The sequence below is a fragment of the Caloenas nicobarica genome, chromosome 3 (genome assembly GCF_036013445.1).
Source record: "Caloenas nicobarica isolate bCalNic1 chromosome 3, bCalNic1.hap1, whole genome shotgun sequence".
NCBI lineage: Eukaryota > Metazoa > Chordata > Aves > Columbiformes > Columbidae > Caloenas > Caloenas nicobarica.
The window spans coordinates 89856184-89869817 of NC_088247.1; the positions used below are offsets into that span (position 1 = coordinate 89856184).

The 13634-nt window shown below is 39.1% G+C and overlaps 1 protein-coding gene across 1 annotated transcript in view; it reads right to left on the bottom strand.

The window, feature by feature from the left end:
• KIF6 (kinesin family member 6) overlaps window positions 1–13634 on the bottom strand; it is a 161572-nt gene that overhangs the window by 19730 nt on the left and 128208 nt on the right. The window lies entirely within an intron of this gene.

Consider the following 13634-nt stretch of genomic DNA (forward strand, 5'->3'; position numbering starts at 1 on the left):
TTGTACAGTCTAGCTCTATGCTTTTAGTGCACCAGCTCAGATAAGCCATTCAGCTGATGTGCAGTTTCAGGTGCACTTTTAATGACCCCGTGACTTCACCTGAGAAGCAAATGCAGTTGATGCCATTTGGATAATGCAGACCCAGGTTTCAGGGGTGCAGGGAAGGTATGATGTGCACGTTTAGGAAAACATTGCCTACGTGTATGCTAAGGGCTTCTGTTGGCATGACTCCATCCAGTTCTATACAAGAGAGTTATTTTAGCAGAAGTCAGCAACGTACTCATAAGGAGTATGAATTCCTTTATATTAGCATAAATGCACATACAGCTGAGTGGCAAAACTTACGAATCCTATGTTGTGAAGTCTTTTGTTCATAGTACCGAGTCTCATGATGTAAAGAAGAGGGTTCATTTTATCTTCAGATACAACCCATTTAGTGAAGTGAGGCACAGCATATAATTGATAGGAGCTGTCTGCTTACAAAGGAGGGTGAGAGCTCTGCATGAGTTGACACTGTTTGTATCATAAAGGTTTGTGGCTGGTTTGTTTGTTGGCTGGTTTGTTTCCTAAACAAGACTGTAAGAGGCATTTTAAGATGTAATGATTTTATTCTAATGAAAGGGCCATTTTTGGAGCAAGGAAGTAGTGGATTTCACAGCACATTCCACATCGACAAATCACACAGTACCAGAAAGAAATGATAGCACCTGCTAACGGGATCATTATTTCAAAGCATTATGGCAAGCAATGAAAAACACTATTTCTAGCATGACATACCAAGTGTTATCACCACAGTTTATTGCAAGCTGGCAACAACTAGAAGTGCTCTGGTAGATTTTTGTCTACAGTCAGAAAATTTTGCAATAAATTCTCTGCGACCCTGAACTTTATGTTCTCTGGGGCACTCATATATCTCTTGACCTGAGTGTATCCTAGAAGTCAAACTCCTACAGATTTATTGTCTTGTGCATTAAATAACATTGTGCTCTGCCCTCCAGCTGTACTGTTGCAGTCAAAGATTTTCATTTTTTCACTGGATAGTCTTGCATTTATCTGCTTAAATTTATAGTCACTTGAAGTAACCAAATTTAGAATTGACTTCAGTATCCACTTTATATTTTTACTCCTTTATTTATCAGCTTTGCAGCTTTTGGCAAACTTGGGTGCATTCAAACTGGAGCATATGCTGTCATCTGAGTTTTTTAAAAAGAACTACCTGTCCATTGTTATTCAGGATTGCCTTACAAGTAATTCTCCCCTTCTTTCTTATTCCTCCCCTGGGCCATGTCAACCTATGTTTGTCACTGGGCACCACATGTGTACCTTATACAAAAGCAAAGATAGGTATACGCAATGAAACTCAGGAGAAGACGGAAGTACCCTAATGTCTGGAAGAGTTTATATTGTGGGTTTTAGAGCAATTTACTCCTAACCCTAATGTAATACATTTTTAAAAATATCACCCAGTTGGTTGTGAGCATACATTGAAACAAACTGTCCTATTTTCAGCACTTTACAAGTTTGAGGGATTAAGGGCATGTGTATCTTGTTTATTATTTTTTTAATTTTAATTGCTGAAGTTAGTTAAAGTGTCCACTGGTATGCTGCTTTTCTTTATATCATTGTATTGTTTATTGTTCTACTGGCTTACTATTGGCTCAAACTAACTTACTTCCAAAGAACACCTGGGAAGTGAAGCTATTTTTTCCAGTCTCTGTGAGCTGTTTTGGCTAAATACGGACTCATGCTTCAATTCCCTCCAACTTTTTCTCTGAAACTAGTTATCTACATACTCACTCCTGAAAATACATGGCATATGAAACAAAAGGCGTTGCCTTCACGACAGCTGCACTCAAGCCATAAAAGTTTCTGAAACCATTGTGGCTAAAAGTTTTCTGTTGGTTTCCAAATATACAAGTACAATATAGTGAAAAAAAAGAAAGAAAAGACCCAAAAGGCAGCTTCAAGTTTAATATGTCCCATTACAGGCCAGTTGATGTAGTGGAATGGTAACATAGCTGGGTCTTAGTCAGGAAACCCCTACTAGCTCAGATTCTTGCCTACACTTAATAAATACGTTTAACCAGTTGATTACATGAGATTATTATTTCATCATTTATCTTGTTCATAATATTAGATAAAACCATACCAGATATTCAAATGATCTTTCTCTGCCTCCCAAGAAGGCATGTGGTTTGTCATGCATAAATTTTGAGGCTCCATTAGCATTTGTTTCTACAATATCCAAGAGCTTTAAGGGAAAAAAAAAAAATCTCTTGGCTATGTTTTGTTGTGATCTTCTCAAAAGAAAAGGATGCTCAATACTTCTGAAGTTGGTTGCTCATCATAATGCTTAGACATTAGGAACACATTGCCACCAATGTGCAGACTGCAGTTGTAATAAGACAGCATCATAACTTTTGTAAAGGAATGCCTGGTCAAGATAAGACCTCAAATGAGAATATTACAGCACAACTTTACTAAGAAATACCTAAGGGTGCTAAAGATGCAGACCCACTGTCACAGAGCACAGAAGAGATACTGAAGCTTACTGCATCCATATTTCTTGCTGGGGATTCTCAGATAAGCAGATGTACAGTTCTCAGAAGTGGCAGCCTTACTGCACATAAGCAATATAGATATGCATGTACAGTAAACCCTGTGCTTGCAGGTCACATTTAGGCATGCAATGCACACAGCAACTGTGGGATCAATTCAACAGGTCTAAAATTTTCTAAAAATGATGGGTATTTTCCCTGCATTCTGTGTGGAACTCTGGTTGTAGTTGTCAGTACAAACACTTGTGACAAAAGCATTTATTTTGGACTGTACACTGAATTTCTAGCAAGGTAATCTGAAAGAATATTAAGGAAAAATAAGCATGTGTGGTTTATACTTAACTGTTTCTATTTCAGCTATGTATAGGTACAGATGAGTCATGCAACTGATGTGTCACTTCAAGTTAGACAACAAAAGAGGTTTTGACCTTGATTCAAGAGGTGAATACTAACTAAATGTATACAGTAGTATCAGCCTGAACAATTTTGATCTTTCTGATAAAACATATCAATAAAAGACCTTTCATCTGCAAGAGAGAAGCAGAGGAGATGGAAAAAAGAGAGGAAAAATACACCATTGTTGGTGAAATCTGTATATTATGAGCATGGGGTTGCACCATACGGTGTTTAGTTTAACTCTTGCCCCAAATAAGACAAAAGGTGTTGAGCCTGAAACACCTCTATCACAGATCTGATTTTTTGTTTTCTGTGCAAATAGCAGATATTATGTGCTAAAGACCCCACCTCAGTTAAGTGTACAATAAAGACCGAAGTACTACAGAAATTTTGTTTCCATTCGCCCACCTGGCTACTCCATCAGCCCTCTAAAAGAGTTTCCTGAAAAACTTTCTAAATGTTGGTATGATGTATGAGTTTTCCAGAAAATTTCTGAAGTCACAACCATAGGATTTCATGTCAGCAGAAACATTATTATTATATAGGGAGTAAATTTGTGCAGCCAAAGCTCAATTAGAGTTGAAGCTGGCCAGTACTGTGAGGCACAATAAAAAGTGCTTTTTAAAATATGTCAATGGCAAAAGGCAAACCAGAAATAACATTGGCCCCTTACTTGAGGAGCATGGTCACCTCATAAACAAGGACATAGACAAAGCAGAGACATTTAATGCTTTCCTCACCTGTGTCTTCAACACTGAAGATGGTCTTTGGGACCCCCAGAGCCCTGGGCTAGAGAATGATGACTGTGAGAATGTTAAACTCCTAATCAATCCAGAACTTGTGCGGGATTTGCTGTTCCAACTAGATCCCTATAAGTTGATGTGGCCTCATGGGATTTGTCCAAGGGTATTTAAAGAGATGGCTGATGCCACAGTGAGACCTCTCTCCATGATTTTTCAGTGCTCCTGAGAATCTGGAGAGGTCCCAGCTGACCAGAAGTTGACAAACATTGTCCCAATCTTAAAGAAGGGCAACAAGGATGACCCCAGCAACTACAGGCCTGTCAGCCTCACTTCTGTGCCTGGCAAACTTGAGAAGATTATTCTGGGAGTTTTTGAAAAACACCTAAATGACAACACAGTCATTGGTCCCAGCCAGCAGGGGTTCACAAGGGGAAAGTCTTGCTTGACCAACTTAATTTCTTTCTATGACAAGATTACCCACCTAGCTGACCAAGGGAAGCCAGTGGACGTGATCTGTTTGGATTTCAGTAAAGCGTTTGATATTGTCTCTTACAGTATACTCCTGGACAAGATGTCCAGCATACAGCTGGATAAACACACAATGCAGTGGGTGAGCAATTGGCTGATGGGCCGGGCTCAAAGGGTTCTAGTAAATGAGGCTACGTTGGGCTGGCGATCAGTCACTAGCGGGTTCCGCAGGGATCCATCTTAGGGCTAGTACTCTTCAACGTCTTTATAAATGACTTGGACGCAGGATTTGAGGGAACACTAAGTGAGTTCGCTGATGACACAAAACTGAGAGGAGCTGTTGCTACTCTCGAGGGCAGAGAGGCCCTGCAGAGGGATCTGCACAGATTGGAGAACTGGGCAATCACCAACCACATGAAGTTCAACAAGGGCAAGTGCTGGATTTTGCACCTGGGACACGGCAACACTGGCTGTACATACAGACTGGGGAACGAGATGCTGGAAAACAGCTCCACAGGGAAGGATCTGGGGGTTCTGGTCGACGGCAAGTTGAACATGAACCAACAGTGTGCCCTGGCAGCCAAGAGGGCCACCCGTGTCCTGGGTGCATTAAGCACAGTATTGCCAGCTGGGCGAGGGAGGTGATTGTCCTGCTCTGCTCTGCACTGGTGTGACCTCACCTGGAGAACTGCATGCAGTTCTGGGTGTCACAGGACAAAAAGATGTTAAGCTACTAGAGGGTGTCCAGAAGAGGGCCACAAAGTTGGTGAAGGGTTTGGAGGGGAAGCCATATGAGGAGCAGCTAAAGTCACTGGGTTTGTTCAGCCTGGAGGAGGCTGAGGGGAGACCTCACAGCAGCTACAACTTCCTCACAAGGGGAGAAGGAGGGGCCAGTGCTGATCTCTTCTCTCTGGTGACCAATGATAAGACCTGAGGGAATGGCAGGAAGATCTGCCAGGGAGGTTTAGGTTGGACATTAGGAAAAGGTTCTTCACCCAGAGGGTGGTGGAGCACTGGAACAGGCTCCCCAGGGAGGTGGCACAGCCTCAAGCCTGACCGTGTTCAAGAAGCAATTGGACAACACCCTCAGAATCATGGTGTGAATTTTGAGGTTGTCCTATCAAGGACAAGGTTTGGACTCAATGATCTTTGTGGGTCCCTTGCAACTCAGGACATTTTATGATTCTGTGATCATTCTTTTGGAAGATTCATTTTGATGTTGTTCAGTGTTCTGGCACATGTGCTGCATTAGGGCCATATACAGCTTGGACAGTCATGAGAACCAGATTATGTTTTTTGGGACCGTCTGTCCCTGCTGGCCGTACTCATATTCCACATTGAGTGTCACACTTTTGCTGGTTCTCCCATGCACACCCCACGGGCTGCAGCTGCAGAACAGCTTGCTGGCTGTGCTGGGCTACCAGCTCAAGGCGGTGCAAAAAGTACACAGGTACTTAGGCATTTCTTATAACTCAGACAGCTCTTTCCTATGACCTATGCAAGAAAGAACATTGAGCTTCATGTTCTGGTAGCTGCTGGCTGAATTATACTCTTCTGAGCAGAGACAATCCTGACATATCTGGAAACGATTACAACTTATCCACAGATTCTTAGCTGGAGAAGTATATTCAGCCTTTGCAAGTTTGTGGGATATTATTAGTAACTACTTGTTCCAAGCCATTATTTTCTTTGATCTTAAACATGGAAGAAGTTTTGAGCAAAAAAGTAGTGAATTAATTTCTTTTAGCCATTTCACAAAATGTAAAATCGAAGTTTTTCACCAGATTTGCAGCTTGTTCTGAAATACTGGATGTCAGCATTAGCCATGCATTTCTCCTCCACTTCTTGTCCTGTGCTTTACATGATCAGGTGGAAATGGCTAGTGTAGGTCTGAACTTTACCTTGAAAAAATCAAAACAAATACAGATGTGAAAGAGCTCCATTTGTTGTTTACATTAGATTACAGAATTTTGTTTGTTACAAAGAGCTCCCATGGAGGAAACCTTGACTGATACAGAACTAGTCAAACTGCCCCACACACCCACTGGACATGGCCAGAAGAAAGAAGTTCGCAGCACTTTGAACTGCATGTTACTCTTAGTTATCCTACAAGCTTTTTAGAGCCAACAGAGAGAGGCTACTCTGAGATATACTGAAGCTAAAGCAAACAAGCTTAGGCATAGAATTAGTAGACTGTGTGCATTAAAACCAAATTAAATTTTTGCTCATTCCACCTCAAGTCCTGTCTTAGAATTACAGAATCACTCTGGTTGGAAGGGACCCTAGAAGACTGTGTGGTCTAACCTGCTGCTCAAAGCTGGGTGAAAACTGAATCAGGCTAGATTGTCCAGACATGCTGTGAAAAACTCCAAGGACAGAGATTCTACAAACTTTTCTGAGGACTTCTTTCGAGGTGTAACTATTCTCATAGGATCTTTTTTCCTAATATCTTAATTCTAGTAGACCTAATCAGAGAATTGAGACCTTAATCTCCAGATCCTATCTTGCTTACCTACTAGTGACCAGAAGGAGTCTCTAAATAATAACACAATTCACACTGAACTTTTCAGTATTTTAGAAGAAATACTTATTGCAAGAAAGCTTACAGAAACTGCAAACTGTTCCAACAACAGTGAAGTGCTGCAGTCAGTGTCAATAAAACTGAGAACTGGATAGCTGTGCTACAAGTTTATGACTCCTAATAAAAATAGCACTTGATCCAAAGATATCTTTGCTCTTTTTTGAGATCTGATAAGCAGAAGTTGAGTGGGTCACAAGGAAAGCTGAATAGGAACACGTGGGTAGTCTCAGAATTTTCTGACACTTCAGGAGAACACTTTTGCAAAGATTTCCAGTAAAGATGCAGTTCTTGAAGACACAATGAAAGAGAAAACTCATGGCTGCCTCTACAGTTTCGCATTGCAACTAGTAAAACCTGCTAAAAAGAGTAACAGAAAAAACGCAGCAAGAAATACAACTAAAAAACACCCTAGAAATTCCAAAGGGACATTTATGGAAGGAAAGGTCTGTTCTTTACGGAAGAACTTGGTACATACAAAAATACAGAAGGTCTTCACGAGCCCAGAGTTTTAGCCATATACTGTGCTGACCTGAAGGACAAAATAGCATGTGAAACCAAGGGAGTAAGTTTGTTGTGGTGTGTAACTTCACAGTTTTCACAGGATAAAAGTCTATGCTTTTTTCCTCCAAGAAAAATCTGGAATAACTACAGTGACTTAAATACACTGCAGTAAGAAGCTGCTATAAAGAGCCTCTAATCTACTTATAATATCCTATATAACTACTTATATATGTTTTCAAAATTAATTGTCCATTAGTATTTCAAGCATTTGCTTGAAAACTCATTTGGTAAATATTTCTAAAAGCACGTTATATGTTACAATAATTCCAAAAAGCAAATTCAAAAGTATCTTTGCCAGAGTGAAAGTCTTATTTTAAGAAAGGCAAAGATGCACTGGTTTCTGAATTTTCAGCCAGTTTTGCTGTTGATAACTTTGTATTAACAATAGTGAAAAATCATCATTCTTTTTAACAAGCACAACCTTACCAGCTTTCTGTCAGTCTCAGAATTCTAAAAATAAACCTTAAGGCAAAGAATTTATGGTGGTTTTTGTTTTGTTTTTTTTTTCTTTGAAAGGGAAAGAATTAAGAAATTAATTCTATCACTAAAAAGCCTTGATACCACTAGAGGTCACTCTAGGAATGAAGTCAGTGCCCTGCACGCAGAAGAGCAGCGAACTTTTACAAAAACGCTGCTGTTGCCTGAGGTTTCAAGCACAAATCTGTAGAAGAGCATAACACACAGAAATATTGTGCACATCAAAATTGCAAAATGACTGCACCGCAATATTTTTTTTCCTAAAAGAAAGCATATTTTACAGACTGGAAATATATGAACCCACCAAGATTTAGAGGAAGAATCTTTGGATTCCTGGGGACGTGTCGCTTTACTTCTTGTAAAAAAACAAAACAAAACAACCAAACAACCAAACAAATAAACCTTAAAATTCTGGACTTCAAACAGAGTATTTCTCCAAAGGGCTTTATTTAGCCCATACAGAACATATCATTTTTTAGCACCAGGAATGACGTTCTTAAACCAGGACATCTATTATTCTCCATGGAGTGTGTTGGATTTGTGTGGGAAAACACAGACTGCCACTTTCCTCAGCTTCTGTCATTTTGTGATTGAAAACACTTGTGTCTCATCATTTCATAGCATTAGTGCAGATCAAGACTTTCCTGCTTCATATGAACAGCTAAATGGTATCTCAGTTAAAAGATGGAAAGCAGTGAAAGAAACTGAGCTCATTTTATTTAAATATGGATTTATTTAAATAAGATATTAACTTTGATGCAAACCAGCAGTTTGGAAGTGCTACATGCTTTCCATTCACACAGATCACAGCAGGTGAGTTCAAGACAGTTACTAAATATTAGCCTAATTAATGTAATATACACATCTGTAGGATGCTGCTATTGTTGCAGAGAGAACTGTTGTACCCTTTCTAAACATACCTTACATCCTCATCAGATAAAAAACATGCTGACCCAGCCTTTCCGGTGGCATGGGCTTTATTAGAAGCGTTCAAGGTCAGGCTGCACAGGGCTTTCAGCAACCTGATCTAGTGAAAGGTGTCCCTGCCCATGGCAGAGGAGTTGGACTAAATGATTCTTAAAGTCTCTTCTGACCCAAACAATTCTGCAGTTATGTGATATCTCACTCTGGACAAGTGGCAGCAGCAGCTCCCAATTCTACCTCTCCAGATATACAGAAATGTGTCAGAAAACATTGGCATCCCAGCAGGTACAGGATATATGGTAGTGGCAGCTTCTCAGAGCATCACAAACTAGTGCATGGGAGGAATAGTTTCTCTGAAATTCTTTCCTAGCACTGGCTGGATTATTCCTGCAGCAGAACCCTGATGCATTATACAGCACTGTCTGTCCCTGCTTTATCCTGGTACTGATCACACTGTTCTTTCACTTCTAATCAAGGAAAGGTGAGAAAGCAGAATGAAATACACTGTGAAGGAATACACAGAAGAGCAGGAACAAGGACATAAACTGATGCTAATATCTTTAGAACAGGTATGTAACTTCGAAAATGTAGGAAAATATGATGTGGACAAAGCTATAGAAGGAACAAAGATAAAGAGAAAGCTCACTATTTTTTGCTTCAAACAAATGTGTGTTACAAATCCAAACATAAAAGTAACAAACACCCAAATCCTTGCTTGCAGTCATTTGCTGTGCTAAATCAAATGCTGGCATGCATTTTCAGGGATTCAAATGTATCTGTCGTATCTGTCTCTCACCTAGTCATTCTATTTTTTGTGTGGAATGGACTTTTTCAAAGGAAGTTTGCCCCCCAAAAAAAAAGAATTTGGGAATAACTCCTTGAATAACAGCAGAAACATAGAATCATAGAACAGTTTGAGTTGGGAGGAAGCTTAAAGATCACCTAGTTCCAACACCTCCACCATGGGCAGGGACACCTTCCACTAGACCAGGTTGCTCAAAGCCCCATCCAGCCTGGCCTTGAACACTTCCAGGGATGGGCAATGCACAGCTTCTTTGGGCAACCTCTTCCAGTGCCTCACCATCCTCATGGTGAATATTTTCTTCCTTATATCTAACTTAAATCTACCTTCTTTCACTTTAAAGCCATTACTCCTTATCCTATCAAATGTAATTTCTAAAAGCCAAGTTACAAAACCCAGGAAAACAAGGGTTTTTTAACAAAATGTTGATAAAACTGGGCCTTAATGTTGAAGTCCTTACAAAGGATGCAGATTTGTTACAAAGACCCATATTTGCCATCTTTACCCATGTTAGATTGTACCTATTTTTTTTCTTTTCAAATAGCTCTACAGAGACAATGGAATTGGACAAAAAGAGAGAGATTACTTTGGTCCCAACAAACCTCCCTAGGAGCCGAAAGATTTTGCCATCTCTTGATGTTTTCAGAAGAGTCCCAAAAGAACCGATAGTTTGCTACTAGCCCAGATTTCAAAACTCACATAAAAAGACAAGGAAGGCTCATGGACAACAAGATGAATAAGAAAAATATTTGAAATGGAAATCTGCAAAGCTGCATTTCAACTAAAGTGACAGAGTAACTGCAATTATCGATAACAAGGGGCATGTTGTGCTGAAGATGCTGCATCACTGGCTGCAGACTCTACCATTCATGTTGATTCGGAAAATGCATTGCATACTGCACATATACGAATGACCTTTTTGTATATGAAGCTTCATGAGGATCTGTTTGAATCTGACTGAGCAGTCTGGGGGACTTGCAGATTTATTAAATGTTTTTGCTGATATGGACAGATCAGCCATGAATACGTTCAACAGTCCTCCCTAACTTCCAGAGCTGACCCAACAGGGGCCTTTACTTGAGATGTAGTGGAACAGGCAAAACCATGCTAGTCTCAGTTCAGTTGCTTCTGTTACGGAAAGTTATTGTACAAAATATGCCTTTGCTACCATGACTGTGTCCTCATAGAGGTGTCTCGCCATTACAATATGTCACAGGTTTTCCTATGTCATCAGGCAGGTTCAGTTTAGGATTCAGTCTTCCCCCAGAGCTGGAGAATATTGCTACATTAGCATGACTGTCTGTTTGTAATCAAGTTCTATCAATGCAAAACTGGAATAAGATAATGAAGAATCAGGTCTTGTACTTTACTGAAATGCTAGTTTAAAGTATCTTCAGATAATTCTTCATTGAAATAATACAAAACATGTATTTTCCTTCTACAACACTGCAAACCCCAGGGAAAGCTTTTGTTTTCACTCTTCCACCTTTTCCACCTAGAAGCATGCTGGTGACCCAATGTTTTTGCTCCGTCAGTACTTCAATAGCATGCACATTATTTCATTTTAAATACTGCCTAAAATGCAGTAAAGCATGTTACTCTGGAAGATCTTGCTGAGTAAAAGAAGTTATTTGCATAATAAGGTATTCTTACAATTAATAAAGATGAAAGTCACTCTGAGAGTAAACCCTTGCAATTTTACACAAAGTATTCATTGTTTCTGCTTGTGCAATGAAAAACAGGGAGCATTCCCTTGCCTCCAATGAAACCTCCCATCTATTTGTGTCCGTTGTTAATTCCCAGCCTATGGTGTTTTAAAAGAGATAGCTTAGAACAATGGGCTAAGTAGTGGAGTTTTCCTTCAATAAGAAATCCACATCTTAAGCATAGCTAGGAGGGAAACAGATCTACACTGTTTAGAGTACAACTAGAATAGCTTCTTAAAGAGTTTTGACCATAAAACGCTTTAAGTTCAGAAAAAAAAAGGCAGCTGGAAGATGTTAACTTGGTTTCTAATTGAAACAGTGATGTGTTTTATTTCATGTTGGGATTTCAACAGACTCTTAATGAGACTTCTTACCATGCAGTTTTCATTTAAAAATATCTTGATGACATTCTGGTCATCAAGAAGATCCTGGGAGACTTGACACCTGTTACTCCTTGGAAGAACATTAATCCAAAACGGCAGGCAGGCAAGTAATAGTCCCCCAACCCATAGAACAAATATGAAGTCAAAATATCCAGATATTTAAAAGAATAATGGGGGAAAAAAGAATAAGATTAAAAAAAAAAAAAAAAGAATAAGGGGAAAAAAGTCTGGAAAATAATTTGCACGGTCCAGACTTAGTGATGATAAACAGATAGCAATGCTCAAAACAAAAGCCGAAAACACATGGGTTGCCTGCTATGTTGTGGGATACTAATAAGATACTTACAATGTGAATGTATAGCTGGTAAAGCCACTACTATGTCATTTTCTAAGGACAGGAAAAAATTATGCTTACTTGGTTTATGAAAAGCAGCTTAGATAGTTATTGAAAACAGCATTTGCAACACAATTTTCTATATAGTAAGAAATCAGTCTACAAGACCAGATGTTATCATGCAGATTGAAACATACAGTCAGAATACATCACTTCATTTTTTGAAACACTGAATAAGGAGTTCTCATAAATGGCATTGCTCTGATTCATCTTGATGTGAATTTTTAAAGTGGTAGAAAATTAGTAAATAGTATTAAAAGCTGGTGTGGATTAGAGAAAGAATTCCTTGTTATACTGAAGATATCACTTTTAGATTGTACTTCAGAGAACAGAAAAGAGTAGAATAGAGTAGAACAGAAGAGAATAGAGTAGGATAGAATAGAGTAGAGTAGAGTAGAATAGAATAGAATAGAATAGAATAGAATAGAATAGAATAGAATAGAATAGAATAGAATAGAATAGAATAGAATAGAATAGGTTTGCAATGGCCTGACCACTTCAGGACTGACCAAAAGTTAAAGCATATTACTGAGCATATTACTGTTCAGATGCTTCTTACACACTGTCAGGTGTGGGACACCAAGCACCTCTCTAGGAAGCCTGCTCCAGCGTTTCACCATCTTCTTGGTAAAGAAATATTTCCTAATATCAAGTCTGAACCTCCTCGGATGCTACTTTGAACCATTCCCACATGTCCTGTCACTGGTTACCAGCGAGAAGAGCTCAGCACCTCCTTCACTTCCCCTTCTCATACTGATCAAAATAATTGACATGGCAAACATTAATTTTCAGTGCTGATTTTCAAATAAAAATAAAAGAGGATAAAGGTATAAAACAATAATATCATCAATAGACCTTGATCGGCACAGCTAAATTTTAAATCGAAAGGGGAAACTATTTTGCTACTCTGCAGCAACTTATTTTCCTGACTTTTGGGAGAAAAGAAAGCTCTCAAATTTTCTGTCTCTTATTAAGAGACAAATATTGTTCACTGTGTTATGTATACATAGAAATAAAACCATCAACTGCAATTTGGTCTGGGTTAGCTCCTTTTTTTTTATGTGAAGAAGGTCCATGAAGCTACATTTTGGGATTCTTTTATGGATCTAAGTGAGAGGGGCTTAAACTGTTTTTGTCCCAGCAGTTCTCTGTCACATTTTAGCAGAAGTTTACTGTCCCAAAAGTGGAATTCTCATTTGAACACTCTTAGCCTGTTTCAGTACAAAGTTAGTGGAGTCAGCTTAAAGCATCTTAAACCAAATTTGGATGACTATACACTTATGTGAACAACTCACACAGACACTTTTAGCTTTGCAGCTGTGTCAACAGAAACTGCAAGAAATAACTTCTCAACTTCTATAACTAGATGCAAAAGAAATGACCTGTATATGCCTTCAGTTCCTCTTGGAATTATGAAAATTAAAAAGGTTGTTAGACAGATTGTGGCAACATGGCTAGAAGCTCAATCTCAAGAGAGATCAATGACTGTTAATGGGAATTCAAATCAGAGGCATCAGAAAAAAACCAACCAAACAACCAAACAACCCAAATCTAAAGATGAGCAGAGCTTAGATGTCTCTGTTCTTGTTTGGTCACTCTGAAAAGAAAGCCAATATCAAACTCCTAAACCATTAAGATTTT